Source organism: Dromaius novaehollandiae, chromosome 8 (assembly GCF_036370855.1).
Source record: "Dromaius novaehollandiae isolate bDroNov1 chromosome 8, bDroNov1.hap1, whole genome shotgun sequence".
In the NCBI taxonomy this organism is placed as follows: domain Eukaryota; kingdom Metazoa; phylum Chordata; class Aves; order Casuariiformes; family Dromaiidae; genus Dromaius; species Dromaius novaehollandiae.
This window is the reverse complement of record NC_088105.1, coordinates 5,734,175-5,753,818: the sequence shown is the minus strand read 5'-3', so window position 1 is coordinate 5,753,818 and position 19,644 is coordinate 5,734,175. Positions and strand designations below refer to the sequence as shown.

At 45.6% G+C, this 19,644-nt stretch overlaps 1 protein-coding gene and 1 long non-coding RNA gene across 4 annotated transcripts in view; one reads left to right on the top strand and one right to left on the bottom strand.

Moving 5' to 3' along the window:
• BRINP3 (BMP/retinoic acid inducible neural specific 3) overlaps positions 1-4,726 on the bottom strand; it is a 209,590-nt gene extending 204,864 nt beyond the window's left edge. The window contains exon 1 of one of the 2 annotated variants that reach the window (XM_064515541.1): positions 4,611-4,726. The gene's annotated coding sequence lies outside the window, so the exon portion shown is untranslated. Of the gene's footprint in view, positions 1-2,969; positions 3,137-4,610 lie in introns of those variants that run through there. The other variant, XM_064515542.1, reaches the window with a different exon arrangement.
• Positions 4,727-5,087: 361 nt separating this feature from the next.
• On the top strand, positions 5,088-13,868 carry LOC112983674 (uncharacterized). 2 transcript variants are annotated; one of them, XR_010390107.1, is made up of 3 exons: positions 5,088-5,186; positions 6,291-8,356; positions 8,489-10,849. It is a non-coding gene; the product is annotated as an uncharacterized LOC112983674 (long non-coding RNA). The 2 variants fall into 2 exon arrangements; XR_003259296.2 differs by lacking the exon at positions 5,088-5,186 and adding an exon at positions 12,382-13,868 and having other exon boundaries at positions 5,198-8,356; positions 8,489-8,590.
• Positions 13,869-19,644: the final 5,776 nt, after the last annotated feature.

Sequence of the window (19,644 nt, the reverse complement as noted above, 5' to 3'; positions counted from 1 at the left end):
AATGCAGTTGCAATTAAAAAAAAAAAAAAAAAGGATGTATCAATGATGGGGTTAAGGATTAAGAAGAAGAGTCAGATATCTTCCCCATAACATTATTATCTGTAAGTTACTAGCTACAAGACTCTAACAGGCCAGTTTTCTTTAATGAGACCTTCTTGAAAGTGTGTGTTGTCAAATGGCATTTCGGGTGATTTCACTCCCCAATAGGATTACTAGTGTTTCAGGAGGAAGAGAAAAAAATCAATGTCTACTTCTGGGAGGAATAAGAAAGGGAGGCACTAGTCACACATGACAGCTAGAAAACACTTAATGTTTTCAGGCAGCATCCTCTAGTGCCTCCCACCACTCCCTTTTTCTTCTAAGTGAAAACTTAGGTAAATTGATTGATCTTCCAATTTTCCATTTAGATTCTCAGAAGCCACTGAAGAAGCAAACTTCTTGGCAAAAAGAGGGTTTTTTTTTCTTTTTGTTTTCGGTATGTATTGCGTTTTTCTGTTGAAATCTCAAGCAAGACATTTTCTAGCCTGATCACCGCCAGATCCGGCGATTAATTCAAAATTAATCCGAACGAAACAAAACTGTTTCAGTCCCATAGATCACTGCCTCTTCCTGGGATGGAGAAGAGCGGGAAGTCCCTGCTATTTCTATGACTAAAGAAACAACTTTCCAGACACACATTGGCGCAGACAATGAACCGGCTCCTGCAATTAATTCTCCGCGATGGGATTCAGGCAGTGGCAGAAAAAAATGGGAAGGGACGAGGCCGGGTGATTACATCACTCCCAGATTCTCGGGTTGTTTTGTCGGCGTGTTGCACAGACGCTGCCTTCTGCAGCCGGATGTGTAAAACATTTGGCTGCTTGCTTTCGTCTTTCCTAGTTCACGCTTTCACTCGCAGCGTTTCAGCACCCCACGAGCAAGCGCCCCGAACGCAGCAACTCAAGCGAACCCCGCGTCTGTCGCGGAGGTTACTCCTCACCGGAGGTGGATAAGCTTACCAAAAACAGATCGTTTCCCCCCCACACACACTTAAATTATGTACTCTATTTAGAGAGAAGAAATGGTAGGAAGCACGAATCTACAGCAGCTTTTGTACAGACCGGTGATCGTTAGACAGCAATGCAATGGCACCTAAGACTACAGCTCTCTCACTGCACGTAGATCCAGAGCAGAAGAAATACAGTTCAGGCGTTTTTCTCAAAGCTGGGTCCCCTGGCAAAGCTGAGAGCGCACGCATGTAAAATAAGTAACTCCTTGCTCTGTCCAAGTTGGGTATTGACAGCAGCTTCTAAACTCTTCATCTGTCTACAAGGACTGTTCCACCAAAGTTATTTCTTACTCCTATAAATGTTAGCAGGGCCACTCAAGCTATTTGTATGTGCAATGTGCTGGAGCCACCCGCCTTTGAAAGCACAGCCACGGCAAGTTTTGACTTTGCTCTTTCTTTTTATAAGCATTCTTTTGTGGTGCTGCAGTTAAGTAAAGTTAGATAGGGGGTTTTTCTAGCAAATAAGCTATTTTGGTTTCTGCTGTCAAACTTGTCGGCTACACGTCTGTCTGATTTACTCTGTGTGTGTGTATATATATATATAAATATACATTTTTATCAGGTCTGTCTCACATTGGCCTTCATTTTGGTAGGGATCTGTGACTGCTTTTCATGCCGTAACATTCCTCACTCATCACATACATTACGTTTTCCTGCCAGTCATGGATTTACTTTACTACCCGCTACGCATTTCCCGTAGGCTTGCTTATCGCTACAAGAAATCCGTAACACTCAAAACTAACGCTGTCGTGCAAAAAATCTCCCAGGCAGTAAATCAGACCACAGTCCACTTTCTTCCCTCTCCCCGCGCTAGGCAAGGCAGCGCTGACGGAAACGGGCACGCAACGCGCACCCGCGCGGAGGCACCACCGCAAAGCGGGCTGCTGGCGAGGACGCCCTTACCTGCCCGGCTGCGCGGCGGTGCCCTGCGCCTTCCCCGCGCGGCCTCGCACACCGCGCTGCGCGATTGCCCGGGCTGCCGAGGAGGGGCGCGCAGCCCCCGCGCACCCCGCCGCCACCGCCCGCCGCCGCCGCGCAGCGCAGCGCAGTGCAGCGCCCCCCTGCGGGAGCCCGGCCGCCGGCGGCAGCGCGGTGCGCGGGCGGTGCTCGGCGCTGCGCGCAGCCGCTCCTGCCCGGCGGGACCCGCGAGGCCAGCGGGCTTTAAGCGCGGGCGGGCGCGCCGCCGCGCATCCCTAGGGTGTTTCCTGCGCTACCGCTGCCAAGCAAAAATGATGATAGCAAATAGATAAAAAAGCCGGGGTGCTGCCCCAATCTTGCTGTTTTTCTGAGTCATCCAGCCCCGCGCGAGGAGAGGGGGGTCCGCTCGCCTAGAGCTGCCGAGCGCCGGCAATGAGGCATCCAGGCTAATGGGAATCTTCTCTATTAAGCGCGCCTCACGCTTGCTGCTTGCAATCGCCCGTTAAGACTACATTAATTGCATTGATTTAGGGGATGTTTGGACGCGAAGGGTTCTTCCTCCCCCCCCCCCCCGCAACACGCACACACACACACACACACACACACACACACACACACACACACACACACACACACACACACACACACACACATACACACACTCCTGCTGCCGAGCACAGAAATGCCACCAGCTCCGATCTGCGCCAGTTTTATTGCCCGGGCGCCCGGGCCATCCATCACCGGGACTGTGGTCTCACCAACTCAGACGCCCCCCTGCTGTGCCCTCCCCGCTCCCAGCCCCCTTGGCGGAGGGGGGACACCGAGTGCCTTGAAACCCGGGCGACGTTCCGCCGCCGGGCACATCAACCTCCTTTGCAGAGTGCCATCATGTAACCGGCACGGCAGAGGTGGTGCTCACAGGGTGAGCTATTCCCGAGGTAAAAATAATAATAAAAATAATAATAATAGTAAAAATCAGGCAGAGCCTCTGAAACGCACTTACCTAGGTATTGCTCTACACCTGGGAAGGGCATCTGACTGCACGGAAACTTTCCTGAGCCGCCTGGCGCGGCAGGATCCCAGTCGCAGCAGCGTCAGAGCAGTGCAATTCCGCCGAAACCACGGGGATTTGGTTCATTACCCCAGTCCCGTCCTAACGGGGGACAGGGCAGGGGGAGGTGTGGGCGGCGGAGGGGGGGGGGGGGGCAGCAGAGGCTGGTCACGAATGACGGTAAGGAGAAATTCTCCTACAGGAGAAAGGCGCTGGGCTAGACAGGGAGGGTTACGAGCCGCTGGAGGAAGGATGGATTTTGGATCCCACGCCTGAAGGGCTTTTGCAACTCCCCCTTTCCCGGCTCAGCCAGCGATTTGGAGGCGGGGGGGGGGGGGGGGGAGGGCGGCAGGAGCGCGACAGGGAAGGGGGCATTGATCCTTCCGGCCCTCCGCTCCCCACCGAGCAATAAATTTGGATGCCGTGAGGTTTCTCGCCGGCCCCTCTACCTGCTCGCCAGCCTCGGGCACCTTCCCCGCGGTGTGTGCACGTAGCGCTTTGGAGACATGACTGCACGCACACACACACACACACACACCACACACACACACACATACACACACACACACACACACCCCACACACACCCGCATCCCGCGCACCGGAGCAGAGTTAAGCGGAGCGCAGTCCACACCTCCCCGTGAGGAGCAGCATGTTGCCCCCCTACCTTCTCCCACTGAACACGGGCGGACCTCGGCCGCTAATTACAGACGCAGAAATACCGCAAGTATTTGCCCGAAATAGCACTCCAAAGGCACTTGGCTTTTTTTTTTTCCTTAACAAAAATGTTTATTTCCCTGAGTCCTCCTCCTCTTCGAAAGTAAAGCAGTCCCTACTTCATCCGCTTCCAAACGTGGCGTGCAGATGTGTAAGTGTGCATACGCTTTAGGAAGACTCCGTCTCCCGCCTATCCTCGGTCTAGCAAAACGCAGCTATTTCCGAAAATACTCGTGGCCAGCAGCCCCCCGCTGCTCCCTCCCTGCCCGGGCACCCACATCCTGGCACCTGCGAGCACAAGCGGCGGCACCGACCGACTCAGCTCTGGCAATCCTTTCCCCTCTGCAGCCTACCTCCCCATGCCCAGTCCTACCCAAGCCTCTTCGGCGGCAGTAAGGAACTTTTCCGCCTCATCTCCTCACACAGACGTCCAGGCACTTCTTTATACAGCACACGCACGACTCTCCTGGCTGTGGCCGATTTCTGTCCGTTTCCCTGCACGGACGGAGACCGCGCACCAACACCCGGGCCAGCCGCTGTGCCCGCAAAGGGTTAAAGGAGACCCTAGCGCAGGTCCGGCGTCTGCTGCAAACATTAATAAAGCGCGATGAGCGAGCGGCGGAATGCTAAGGGCGGCGGGGGGGGGGACGGGGGTGCGGGCTCTAACTTAGTGCCTGGAGCTGTGACTATCGCACTGAACGGAGGCGGCCAGAGCAGGCTCGGTGCCCCCTGATTCCTCGGAGTTCAGAAAGTGGAGCGAGCCAAAGCAGGTGAAGGGCCGAGCAGCAAGGCGAGGCTGGTGCTGGCGGCGGGGGGTTGTTTAAAGTCTCCGTTAGCTGCGGGGGAAGGAGGGCGACGCGGAACCGACCCCACTCACCGGGCGGCGGCGCGGCAGGCGAGGCGGCGGCGAGCGGAGCGGAGCGGGGCGCGGGCGCGGGGGCAGCGGGGCGGCCCATGCCCGGGGCTGGGCGCCGCGCCGGGACGCCGGGCAGCGGCGGCAGCGGCAGCTCCTGGTGGCTCGGCAGCACCGGCACCCGCTCTGCCTCTGCGTGCGTGTGTGTGTGATGGGGAGGGAGGCACAAGACCCAGAGAAATGGGGAGGGGGAAAGGCGGGGGGAGGAGAAGGAGAGAGGGAAGGAAATCCAAGTGGCAAAAGGAGTTGTGGGGGGGAGGGAAAGCGGATTTGCGGGTGTTTTTCTTTCTTTTTTTTTTTTTTTTCTTTCGGTGGTGGTGGGGATCCTCACGGGCAGCAGCAGCGGGGCTTTGCCGCGCAGAGGCGGATGCGGGGGCGGCGCGGGCAGCGGCGAGCGGCGGCGCTGCCCGGCGCGGGCGCTGCGCGGAGCCCCGCTCCTCCTCCTCCTCCTCCTCCTCCTCCTCCTCCTCCTCCTCCTCCTCTTCCTCCTCCTCCTCCTCCTCCTGCAGCCCAGCGAGCCCCGGCGGCCGCACCGAGCGGGTAAGAGGACCCCTGCTCCCGGCCTCCCCCCCGCCCCTCGGCTGAGCCTTTGTTTCAGAGCCCTTTGTTTTATTTTATTATTTTGCGCAAGACCGAGGTGCCCCCGGGGAGGGGGGAACCGGCTCGAGGAGGTGCAAATCGCGGCAATAAACATGTGTCCGGGCTGGTAGCGATGGTGGTAGGAAAATATTCCCGTCCTCCCCCTCCCTGGCTGAGGAAACGCATCCCCCCCCCGTCCTCCGCCGCTTCTCGGCTCTCTGTATGGACATCACGAGCCGTCTCGGTGGAAGGAAAAAAAAAAAAAATCTGCTTTTTCCCTCGGATCAGCGTGCGCGCTGCGTGGCAAGGTGCGGGTGGGAGGGGGCAGGCAGCGCCAGCCCTGCTGCCCCGTCCGCCCCCCCCCGCCGCGCACACGCGTGCAGCTGAAACCCGCGCGTTCGCAGGCGCAGCGTTAGGCCGGGGGCTCGGGGCTAGCCGGGCCCCCCGGGAGGCGACCTGCAGGCGGGCGAGCAGCGGCGGCGTCGCCCGGCGAGAGGCGGTACGGCGCTTGCAGCACCCGCCGGCGGCGGCACCGTGCGGCTCCCCAGGGCGCTGCGCGTATGGCCCGCACAGGGCGGGCGGCCGTGCCTGTGCCCTGCCGCGGACGCCGTCGGTTTTGCCCGTGGTGTCCCGCCCGGAAGGGTTTTGCCCTCTCGCAGGCTCCTCCCGAAGCGCCGATGCGAAGAGCCCGCGTAAATCTGCCGCTCTGGCGGCGGTGTGTCCCGCAAGCTCTTGCGAGGGGCTCGGCGGTGGCGGAGACACGGCTCCCCTGGCGTCACGTCGGTTCGCTCCTGTCGGCACTTTTTAGCTATTTTTATATGAAGGAATTGTGGTGATTTGCTTTTAGTGATGATCTGGCCTTTTTTTTCCCCCTTTTTTTTAGTGGGGGAGGGAAAAGAAGGGGTGGAGGGAGGATGCTATTGTTAGTGCAGAAAGAAAGCCCGGTGTTCCTTGGAACTGTAGTTGCTGTTAAATATGTAGGCATATGTATGATTCATTATGCAGTTATAAAAACGAAGGCACGCCAGATTGCCGCTTCGCCTCAAAATATACTTTCTTTTACAGCAACAAGTAGTACAGGCTTCTCTCCCCGCTCTTCTCTCCCCCTCCCGCCTTCAGCTCATGCTGACAAAATGCCAGTAAGAAAGGTCAGTCTGTTTATGTAAAGATCACTGTGTTTCTTAGCAAAGACTGCTGCACATCATGCCTGCAATGACTATCAAATAGACTTTGGGAGCTGAGATATTCAATAAGAGTACTGTCCATTTTCCGGGACTGATAAAACCCCAGAGAAAATGCAAGACAAAAACAGCCGCACGGCTTTGTGAATGGGAGAGCCGGGATGGGCATGTGCAGCAAGATCTTTACCTCGCAACAGTGTTTGTTACTGCAGATGCTAGCTAGATCCAATGCAACTTTTTTTTTCTTTAATACAAAGAGCCTTGCTGATAAACTAATGCTTTTCTGCTCTTCTCTTTAGGTTTCATGCTAGCCCTAATGATGTCCTAGGCTGGACTTGTTCTGCAGCCGCTTCACACCGAAGATAGATTAAATCACCCAAGGGGAATTTCATTTTGAGTTTGATCAACTCTTCCCCTACCCCCATCCCACCCCAAAAAAGAGATGTTTCTATTGGCTTTGGCTTATACCCTACATAATTAGGCTGAGTTTTCATTTCATAGCATCTCAAGGTGCAGTGCACACAGCCTGCTCTATATTTCACAGTGCTCCCTTTCCCTTCCTGCCAACTACCTTAATCTAGAAAAAAGTGCAGCTTTGTTTTCTCAGCTAGTATCACCTCTTCTGACCTTTTTCCTCCTTTAAATTTAATGAGGATATTCTGATATAGTTCACCACCATATATATATTCCATACCTAAAGGGAGGAAAAAAAAAAGTTATCATGGCGTTAACACGTATCTTCCATTGTGGCCAACTCCAAGAATTAATTGGCACCACGGTTCCATTTTAGCCCTTAAAATAGTCCTTAAGCAGAATTTAAGTGTTGCAGAGGACTTTTTCAGGCCTTTTGTTCAACGGTGTTAACAATCCATGACCCTAATATAAATATTATGAAATATCATCCTAGTGCAGAATACCGAAACTGCAAGCAATGGTTCAAGATCAGATAACACCCATTGAAAATCCTAAATTCAAGCTGGGGAGCCAGTCTCAACTGAGGAGCTGCATAGCATCACACGAGAGGCACATCACATCAGCCAGTGGCCTGGTGGCCCTCAATTGCAGATCATTAGATCCTGTAAATCCACATTAAAGAGTGGTGTGTATCTGCGTGAGTCAATGCACACCATAGCAGGGTGCCCGTAACAATTTTTGGACTTTGGGTAATCAACCGTTGACGCCCTTTCCTCCAGAACCTGCTGCATGTTTCCTTTTAGCTATGGGAATGGCACGCAATTTATTACACCAGTTCAGCAGGTACCCTTAGTCTGCAGCTTGCAAACCTATTATGCAAACAATATTGTCACCTTCTTAAAGCGCCCTGCTCCTGGCGATCACGAATTCTCCGCATGCCACTCTGCTGTAAATTCTCCATGTAAAATTTCCATCCACTTCATGTCTTCTCAGGGGAAACTGCACTTGACTTCCAAAACAGCTGGGAGGGGCAAATTGATAACCTCTTAGCGTGCCTTGCCCTTAACTGAAATTATGACAAAGTAATTAAAGTTAAAGCAAAAAGGCTTAAACTCTGGACCGCTTATGTTATTAGTGTTTTTGCATGAGTGAGATCTCTTTGGAAGTCTGATCTGAATGTCAAATTTGCATATGAAGCTAGGAAACGTAGGGAATGCTTAATTGCTGTCTGTGTCCAGAGTTCAGATTTTGCTTTGAAAACAATGCATCACCTATTCCTGGGTTTTGCTTCTGGTTACTGTTTGAGTGCTTCCATAAATTGAACGGAGCATCTAAATAAGTCCTGTGCTTGCTCACTATAGAAACAAGCATTCTGTATTTAGAATTTTATTTCATACATGCATTTTGAGCCATACGGTTTTGCTTTAGCAGAGATATGATTCACTTGAATAAAATTATATCCACCAACTTTTTCTCTTCTTGCAGAGGAGTTTCTTTTTAGGATTCCCCAGCGTTTGACTTACAGGGAATTAACAGGTACTGTAGAATTTCTTTAATTTCTTCCCCCCAAAATTAAATCAAAGAAATCCAGCAGTAGCAATGATTGCTTTGGCAGTATCCTTTGGCAGAGTGTACAAAGGTGAAGGGTGTTTTGTTTTTTTTTTCCAGGCTATTGCTGTCATTAAAGCCCCAGTCTTCAGACTCTTCACCTCTGTGAAGAGACTGAGGGTATATCCCCACTCCTTCCAGAATATGGTAATTTCAGGACCTGTAAGTCCACATGAACTCACCAGACATAGCTAGACGTTGAGCACACATATCTAGGAAGTTTACAACAGCAATTGAGATGTGGAGGCATGAGCTTTTCTAGGGATTAGCAACCTAGAAATATGCCCAGTTTAGGCATATTTAAATTTATTCTGTAGCATCTTCATTGCCATCATTATCTGTGCTAGGTAGGGCGCTGAAGGCACAGTGTTTTCAATCTAGATGTTAGAATTGAAACAGGCAACAGAAAAGGAAGTATTTGTCTTCAAATCCATGAGACAAGGATAATAATAATGTCTTACAATACTGTTATTGACTTTTTTGTTGTTTTCTGTTTTCCAAGTTAAGGTATATTTAGGCCACATTTCTGAGATCTTGTAGGCAACTGTATGGGCTTGATATTTTTTTAAAATAGCAGCCAATACGTTCAGGTATTCACTTTTCACTGGTAGCTGAGCTTTAATAAATCACACAATCACATGAAGCATTGTGGGGGGGACTTCTAGGCATCAAATGCCTGGTTTTCTTAAGGAGATTTTCTTCTCCCTAGCTGGGATAGTCCACACTACAGTACCAGAAGAGGTGTCCTGTGAGAGTAGTGCTAAACATACTTCCACTAGTTGATACGTTGGGCATGAGCTAGAGGCTGTGACTCCTTTCCACACATGTCAACTTTGCAAGCACGGTGAGAAGCACTAGCCAACACTTTAAAGGGTTTGCAGAGCACCAGGGGGGTATTTTCAGCATGTTTGTGTTTAAATCCAGAGGCCCTGAATCTTTTCTTCAGCTCCTATTCCCACCTAATTCTAGTGCCCTCACACAGATCTAAATAAAGTCTAGCTGTTGGTGTTGTGCTGCTTTTGCATGATGAGAATTGAGTCCTTTCCGAATAAGGTAGAGTGTTAACACAAACAATCCCAAACCCAGACAGGTTAGAGTCTGAAATGCACTTGAAATAATGAAGGAGGACAGAAGAAGTGTTGACATGAACGGAAGACTCTTCAATGTATTTTCTGTGTGGCATATGAAAGAGCAAGACCCACCGTCGGATGAGATGGGTTCTTGGAAGGTGACAGAGTCAAATGAAGTTCTGTTGTATCTGATGCACGACTGAAAAGACAGACTTCTTGTACATTATAGCAAATGCCATTCGGTATTCGAGGTGGAAGAGATCCTGATTATAATCTGTGTACTTTCCCTTTATGAATGTTTGCAGAAGTAAAATATATGTTTGCCCGAGTGTATAAAAGAAATTTGTCACAGACCAAAAAGGGAACAACAGCCAGCTACCAGCAAAATTCTCCATTGACGCTCTGCAGTGTCAAGGAATTACACACCAGAAAAGTAGAGTGTTACAGGATGGTTATGCTGGGAAGAAAAGGGCATGTAGAAAAAGCAATTTGCATTTGGAAAATAGATTATTTTACAGATATTAGTTCAAATTGATAGTCATTCCCTGAATAACGTCTGGTGCATTATCTCAATATATGCGGTTATCTCCTGTAGAAATGAGCTGAGCAAAAGATCTGTAGCAGGATTTGAAAATAACCTTTGTTATTATATGCCATTACCTCATAAGAATCAAAATACATGGGCCACTAATGACAATGAACAAGAACAATACAGTGTCTTGAACAATCTGTTCAATGTATTTCCAGTCTCTAGCATACATTTAAAACACAGCAATATTACAAGCATTTATCATTTGTCTGGGCTATGGAGCTAATGAGATAGAAAAAAACATGAAGAATTTGGATGGATGAACTCCATTTACTTAATTTCCAACTCAAACATAATGATATGAAAAATAAGTAACGCACGTATGAGGTCCTTTTTTACAGTTCTTGCCTTGCAACGGTTTGGGTCATTACAGAGCACAGCAGGTCTGTTTTTGTCAGCAGCAGCCCTCACCCTTGCAACATTTCTACTTCTCCCAGGCTGGTGGGAGATTCATATTAGAAAGATTTCAGGTGTTGTTCTCAGTCACAAAGGAGAGGAGGCAGGGAAAAAGATGTCTCTTTCTTCATTTATTTGGTTGCGTTCTCCATTTGTCAAAGCAGTGGAGCACAAACTTCAAATTTATTTTGTGAAGTGCTCTAGAATCTGCTTGTTTTTAAGCATGTGCTTAAGTACTTCAGCAAACAAGGACGGCACCATGTTTTGATTGCTCTTTAGCGTGTGTTTTGCTGAATCACGTGGCTGCAGTAATTTATACATTTAAGGTAGTACAAATGCCTTTACCATGAGCCCTGGTTTTCAGCTGCTTTTTTTTTTTTTTTTTTTTAATGACATTGCAATGAAAGCAAATCTAGTCTTAGGGCCCGATTCAGAAAACATGTGCATCCTGGTTTGAGTTAGCTGTCACGTTTTTGCCCAACCTTAGAGATAACATTCCCTTTTGCGTGGAAATCTCCGACACAGCAGAACATTCGGTCATGTTCTTGCTTGAAACGCTGGGAGAGCAGAAATCTTTTTCTGCTTGCTGTTTCGGATAGAGGCGTGAAAAGCAACACTGACAAAACATATGCACATAGGATAATGTCAATCCCAGTCAGTTATGTGCTTTACATGGTGAGGTAAAGAAAACCTAATGTATTATTGCCCTTGAGCACTGTGTGGACTGTCCAGAGGCAGTAGAAGGTCATCTCAACCAATTACTGGAATTTATTGGATAATTCAGTGTTAGAATAAAAAGGAATTGGGAGCTTTTTTTTTTTTTTTTTTTTTTTTTTTTTTTTTTGAGGCAATGAGCATTGTAGTAGGCTGAATAAATTCTGCAGCTAAGGGCTGATGTGTGTATTCGTCCAGACATGATCAGCATAGAGTTAACCAATCTGTATCATACAACTGTACCTTACAAATAATGATGCAATCATTGGCTACTCTAAGAAATAACTAGAGTATGATTTTTTTTTTTTTTTGGTCAAATTCAACAGTCAGCACTATTGACTTACTAGGGCGAAGAACTGCATAAGTAGGAAAAAAAATGCAGTTATGAGTCTATGAAGAAATCATTTACAGTGTCTCTGATTTCTGAATGAAAAAAAAACTTCTCCGTACAATTAAAAATGGTGAGAAAGCAAGGACTATTTAGCTTGCTGTTCTACTTGCAAAAATAAAAGGAATTCCTGATCATGAATTTTCCTGCCACGAGAGGAAAAAAAAAAAAAGATCAGTGGAGTATAACAGAGAAAGCTGTGCTACCATAACTCGGAAAAAAGTTACTCACTAAAAAAGTGATCCTCAACCCCAGGTGTTGTGATTGGAAAAATATATGTGGTTTAGTTTCTTATAGATTAGTCAGACCTATTGCTCGAGCATATTTAGTTTTCTGTAGGCCTCCAAGACCAGTTTTGGAGCTGGAGAAGCCAGAGGTGATGCCTCCGCATTTGAGGATTTTTTGAAATGGAGAATCGCTGCGTCAGCCAAGTACCGTCACTCCCTGCAGCATTCCCACTCCGCTAATCTGAAATTACTGTTAAATACGTACTTATTTGCGATCCTAAGCAAGGTAGGAAGGCATATAAAATATCCACGTAAATTAGAAAGTAAGCACAATTTATATGCATTTATACAGGAAAATAATGGAAAGAAGCACAAAGTCCTAAGAAGGTTCATTCTCACACTAATAGTACAGAGTTAAGCTGGCTTTTGGTGCAACACTTTATTTCCAGGTAGCTTTCAATCACTGCCATGTTGCGCTACTAAATGAGTTTTTTTCATTTTACTTCTGTTCTCGGTTATTCACTTATTTCCATAAGAACTGAACACAGTTTGTGCTTTTCTATTTGTAGGAGAACACACACAGAAATCAGCTGTGCACAGAAATATGGAGGCTTTGGAGGACTCCTTTTGCTCCGTGATTATGCTGCAAAACGTGCATGGGATTGGCGAGCCCAGTAGGGGTTAGATAGAGCCCCTGCTGGAGGTGGATAATACTATTTATTGGTATTTGATATCTTAAGTGAAGCTCAACACTTAGGTAACGCAGGTGGTGATTTGCTTGGGGACCAAAACAGCTTTAGCACCCGTTAGTAACAGCCAGCGTATGCCGTGTGACGAAGCTGTGGTTTTGCAGCTAAACTCTCCCAGTTGCCGCGGTTGGGGATAGACTGTGCCTCCATCCTCCACTTATGCACACAGCTGATAAGTATGACCGAAGGATCTTATCGTTGCCTTAGTCCCTCATTCCCATTGCCTGCTATTATCTCCTATGCTTACTTGTTATGCGTTGATCCCAGTGAGGTTGGGATTTTTTATTTTTTAGTGGTTAAGAGCTCTGCCTTATTGTACGCTTGCAAGGCAGCCTCAGCGGGGCTCCCATGCCGCCCAGTTGTGTCGTGCTGGCCCCACAGAAGGAGAAGGGGTGCTGATACTTTTTTCCCTAGTTGCTTTCAGATTAGACGCAATCCAAAACATCTCTCTGTTCCTGGATCTTTCACATCCTCCCTGTCCTGCCTTGCAGGTTTGTTGGCTAATTAAAGTCAGCTTGCTGACTAACCACTTCACTAGATCTGAGAAAATTTGCTCCAATTCATCCTTCTCTTTCTACATGCCATTTTCTGAAGAAATTCATCAGTCTAGTTCAGGTTCAGTCATAAATATATTCTCTGGACTGCACAGAAACTGCATATAATGACGCCATTACCTAAATGTTGACTCAGATCTTCTAATCCTTCCAGTATGTCTCATCCATACAATACAAAGCCCATCTCATTTTCAAATGTCTACAAGGAGATGAACTTAGCAAAAGGCAAGGATTCTCAGCAGATCTTTTTTTTTTTTTTTTTTTTTTTTTCCTTTTCCAAATGCTAAATGCTTCATTAGAATAGCAGGATAAAACCCTTTCAAATATTTTTAAATATCTCATTCTTTCAGCACTGTGGATCATTTATCTGATATGTTTGTATGTAGCTGGTCTTTTTATAGTGCAAGGTACCATAAGCATCAGTTGATAATAAGGTTCCTAATAAAGAAAGAAATACTTCATGTTTGTCACAGGTGATTATGGTGCACTTTGCAATGGCTTAGTTAAACAATTTCTCTTCCTATAGGGCTGTAAAGTGGGCAAGCAGCAAAGACAAATTCTTGTGCAAAGTTTGCCAATGTATCCACAGTTTACAACAGTTCTGGGAGTATTTTCCATTCTCAAATCAGCAATTGGAACAATGAAGTCATTTTGAGTTATGCGGTTTCTTAATGTGCTCTTTGCACAGCAATTACTGTATCGTCACCTGCAACATATTGCAGGGCTGGAAAATTAAAACAATTATCCTAGCAAGTTTTCTATGGGATTTTTTGTCCAAGTTAACTAAAGTACACTTACATTGATCCTACCAGCCACTCCATGAAAATCTACTTTTAACCCCAAAGTTGTTCTCATCCTACTTAGATGCTTCCCAGTATTATTTAAAGAATCCTCACTCAAAATATGTCACTGCAATGACTGATGTCTCTAGCCAGCCTCAAATACAGTTTTGTCTTGGTCACAAGCAATTCTTCCCAGAGGCAAATACATAATCTGACACACACACACCCCAAAAGCAAAAATATTAAAAACATCCAATCTCTGCTAGCTTGAAAAGTTTCTTTAAAACTTCTTTCGATAATGTTTCATCAGTAAGGTGAGATTTCTAACCACATTCACGCCGGCCTAGTTCTGCACCACTGAGGCTGGTAAAAACTGTATATGAACCACGGAGAAGGAGAATTGACTTTCCAGATGTATTTACGGCGAGATGAAGGGACACCCTATATTCACTGCAAGGGTCTTGAGTTTGCTTGATGCTTTTCACAACGCTTAAGTACGGGTTTGTCTTTGCTCAGGTGCTTATGTGCTGTCTCGAACAGAAATGGATCAAAAAATATGCCTGAGTGCTTTCCTGAACTACAGCCAAAATCTATACGCAAATGAAAGAGAGTCTGTTCTAGTTTATTGTAAAGATATTATTGGTGGAGAAAAAAAAGAAAAAGAAAATTGGCGAGCACTTCTGTAAGTTGTCAAAGCAGGTGATGAAATAAATATAAAGTCAGGAGAGAAGAGGTCCTCTTCTTTGCATGCCAACATCTTCAGCTATGACTGTAGGAGACACAATAGAAATTTCTGTACTACTTTATCAAGTTTGTTAATTTGCCTCTTCTCTGAAATGCTCATAAAAGAAAGATCAGCGTAAGAGTACAAGATAATTTCTGTCCAGTGCCAAAGTACAGTGAAAATACAGGGAAATAAAAAAGTAATTACTATAAGTGTAAAGGACTAAATACTCAGAGGGCAAATACAGTAAAAATGTACAAACTTACCGTGGCATGATACACAGAAAAAGATACAAAGCAGGCTTAAGTTTTTTCCCCAGAGTGTTCTTGAGAGAGGGAGGTGCACCAGAGGATGCAGGGCATGAAAATGTATTTATTCCTTTCTATGCAAACAACAGGGGGTTTTTTTTGTATTAAAGATTATTTTAACTTCAGATTAGAAAGCAGCTTCCACTCCCTGCTGAAAAACACCACCAAACAAATAAAAGTTCCAAAAGAGAGGGCAAAAATGCAGTGCCTGGTGCCCATACAACGGGCTGACTACTTTGGTATATACTGGCAACACAAAGTGGATCTATATGCCTTGACCTCAGATTTCCTCTGTGGTAGGGGACTGTCTTCAAGGAGTTTAGAAGCATCTTAGCTCCTATATTAATCAACCTTTCTTCATGTCCCATGTGAACAGAGGGTAGGATGCTATCCAAGACAGCGGTTCTCAAATTATCACTGGCTCCGGACTCACAACACCACTTGCAGTTGCACTGCTGGAAGCATGATTTCTAGTTTGGGAGCTGTTGGTCTGAGGGAAAGACCAGATGGTCTCTGTCTTGAGACAGAGTTTAGATTTGGAGGAGCACAAGGTCAATTCTGGACTTCACCTGGACTTCAAATGGCATGCAGTGCTGCGTTAGGCTGGTCAAGGGACTGGGGCCATAATCCTCTGTACAGCAATCTGAATCTGAACAGAAACACAAAATGTCAAGCAGTTCTGAGCTTTAAGTGTAGGCTCAAGAGTCAGAGATGCAGTAGATCTTGCATTTGGTTATACAGAGCAACATCGTGCCAGTGACCCTGACAGAGCATAGCCAGCAAAGGCATTAAACCAGCTTTCCAACATCTTTTGAGTGTTCATCAATGGCCTCATGCTCTGATGACATCCCAGTCCCAACCTAATGCCACATTTAGGGGTGGAGGCACCAACATCAACATTAGTGAACTCTGTCATGCAGTGGAAGAGGATTTGTAGACTGAAAGAGTTAGTGCTGAGGACCTGAAGGCCACACTATATGCATTTCAGGAAGAGAGGTGGGGTTACCTCAGATGGGCTCTACTCTGGTGCTGTGGATTGACTGTCCACTAATACTTAGAGTGAGTGTCCTGCTTTAATTTTATTAATCAAGATTCCAGTTTGGGATACCTAAGACTGCTCCATGGTGAGAATCAAAGTGCGGTAAGCGGGGATGATGAACAGGTTCATTTTAAAAGCACACTCCTGATTTGAATTAAAATACTAATGTTGACACATTCATTGCATTTTTAGTTAGAGCATTGAAAGCCGTTAGGCCATCTATTCGAGGACCCTAGATGCCAGCTAAAATTCTGTATGACATGAACTAGGAGCACCTTGCCATCAGAAATTCCAGCCCTGTGAGGTACAGCAAGCACAGACTGATCTGAGAAATTTAACCTTTGCCTCCTTGACAAATTCATAAAAGAAGTGTCACCAATCAACCACAATTTTTTTCTTTCATTATTTTCTCCTGACTCTTTGGTTGTCTATACTTCTGCTACTTTATCTTTTCTTTCCAGAGTAATAATGCATGATCATCAGAAAGTCTTTGTGTGTATATTATTGTTTCTAAAATGTATTCTCAATGCACTGTATACATAAGAATTCAATACTGACAAACAAATCCCAGAGTCTGCTGTCAGTCTTGATTGTGCTTGATTTAGCTGTGGCCTTTTTCACAATCAATCAAAATGTCCTTATCACCTTCCTGCATTGTACAGCAGCTGGCATTCAGTCTTCCCAACCTCTATTTTTGGATTATATAGGGAGTAATTGCCTTGGGACTAGAAGTATATTACAAGGAATTTGTAATGGGGAGGCACAGGCCCTTAGGGGCTTTATGGGAACAGTTCAGGAGTATGCTGAACTGATTTTTACAAAGAAGATTAAAACTAGCCCCATTTTATCAAGGAGCCTAGTGATGATGATGGTCATCTAATGGCTGGGCAGGAAGCCATCAGCTGCTCCGAGAGTACACTGCAATCCATCGAAAGAGTCCCCAAGCACCCATCAGTTCTGTGCTTTCCAGTGTCAGTCTAAGTGTATATAACACGTGCCAACAAGGTGTGTGAAAATCCTCAGAACAAAAATCCTCTGAGTGAAATGGTCATCATTTTGGTTCTTTCATCCACTTCTTGTTGCTTTTGCTTTGGATCAGATCAAAAATCATCCATGGGGTAAAGCAGCCCCTCTCTGGAAAAAGTTTTGGTCTTTTGGAATCTCCTACTCCATGACTTTCCCGATAACGATATGACAGGTGACTGAGAGGATGCCTTGTTTACCTGTCTTTGTGGACCACGTCTTTGTGAAACCACTAAGGCCCTCAAAGACATGTAGATGCTCACAGCAACGGTATTTCTAGCGTTGTCCTGGGTTGGAGGAAACAAGGTTGTTATGGTTTGCATTCACCTGGCTCAGACCTGTGTCAGTTATATTCCGATTCTTTTTGGCAGGATTTAGCTAAGGAATTAGGTCTGGAAGGGAGCAGGCAATGACCTGCAGGCAAGCAGCGTTGACAGTCAGGGAACATGGGCTCCGGAAAAAAAACCACAAAACCAAAAAAACAAGGAGAAGGCCAAAATGACAGGATAGAGTTACTATGACATTTAATTTCACTCTCCATATTTTTCAAATGAATGTGTGCTCCTTTTTTTTTCCCCCCGCAATATTACCTTTTCAATCACAGTGACATTTCCAGGCAGTTTTGGGGAATGTTTTAACCACTTCACTTCTCATCTCCATCCAGAAAGAATTTGATCCTTGAGTGTGTTTGTATGTTATTCTTCATTTCCTACAGTCACTTTTTGTCGTAGACAGTTCCATAGCCCAGAATCCAGAACATGTAATGGAGCCTGTGCATTACACTATATTGCACTTCAATAAGGTTAAAGTCACAGTGCTGTTTGTAGCATAACTGTATTTTTCAGACCTGTTGGCTGCATCAATTTCAACATTAAAATTCTGATTTTTTTCCTCCTCTTTATTGGTATAATTTGACAAATAACACCCTCTAGTAATCTTGTAGTATTCCCTGTGCTGCAGTATAGGAACCATCTGCCCATCCTGAATAAGCTTAGGATAATTTTTCCCAAGCTTCCCACGCAAACATTTTTGCCATGAGTAGGTTATTCATCAAGATTAGTTGTTTTGGGGGAAATGGGGCAAGGGAGTAGAAATAAAGCTTCTAATGGGGAGCCAGATGTATAGGAAATACTTACTATAAAAGAAAATAAGTAAAAGTGTCACAAGCAAAAATATAGTTTCTTTGGAAAGGGTGTCTCACCTCCATCCTCAGCAAAAGTAGTGAAGCTTTCCTTGCTGATCTGAATTGCTTGTGCTGCTGATCTAGACCGGGTACACATATCTACCTATATTATAGAATAAGAAAGCAATATTCTAATTCATGGTGTGCTTTCTCAAAACAATATTAGAAGCATGAGATAGACAAAGTCTTTTTTCCAGGCATCACAGTTATACCCTTGATTCATACAGCTGTGTATTTGTTCTACTTTCCTTTCATGGTAGTCGTTTTAGAATTAATGGGACCTCTTTGTGGTAGCAAGACTAAAACATGTGTTTGAATTTCAAACTTTTACTGGAAAAGGGACTTCAGCTACTATCAGGAAGACAGTTTTGCTGATAGTACAGTGGACAAAGTTACCTAAGGTCCTATCTCTCTGGTATCTACTACTCCACACAAGAAGAAGCCGTTTGTTTATCTTAAAATCCAATTTATTTGCAGCCTGATGGAGAGTGTACATTTTCCGTTAAAATAAAGAGATTTGGAAAAAGCGCAGGTAATAGGAGCCTTTATTAGATGTAAAAATTAATGTCATACAAATAATTACTAAAGGATATGAAAATCCATGTGTAGGCCATACACACTACAAGAATGATATAAAAAGAAATTAGAATGGGAAAGGCATAGCAATCAACTCACTAAATCTGTAATTTGGCTACTTACATGCATTTATTTTATATATTCATCTATCTCAACAAATTAACAGAGGCTGTCTTAGAAATTTGTCATTTTTGCTGACAGATCCAACAGCTCATAAAGTTTAGCCTTTTAGAAGAAAGAAAATAAGTAAGAGAGCCACAGTCAAAAATACAGAGCCTCTGAAATGGCTCAAATCTCAGCAAAAATAGTCAAGTTCTTTTTCCTGATCTCAGCTGAGTATAGCGGATAAAATCCTGCACTGGTATTATATCAGATTAATTGACTCTGATAGTAGCGCATGGATTGCACCAGCTAAGCATCTGGCCCACTTGAGCTGCTCAAATTAAAATGTTGAAAAACATACACACGCACACACTGTAGCCCAGAAAACATGATTTCTACCATTACTAACAAAAGCTCACAGGCTTTGTTTTAGCTTGACAGTGCAGTGTCTTGGGACTTATCTGAGCTTGTCTTGGCCTGAGCTGGTTTGAGCTTGTCTACTGCTCAGTTATCTGTTGTCTACCCTGTAGCTGCCATATGTCAATAGCACTCTGTCAAAGCCATATGTGATGAAGGTCTGACAAAGCCATACGGTCACTAGTAACAAATAATAGCCATTTGTGTGGTTTGAGGCTGGAGTGGACTAGCGTGCAGCTTTCAAACTTTAGCCAGGAACCAGTGAGAAGAAGGCAGACCGTGTTAAAGAGAATATACAAGAGTATCCCCAAACAGACCCCATGGAATAAGAAACCTTCATCATGGACATCATAATCCTCCCAGCCAAGATCTCAG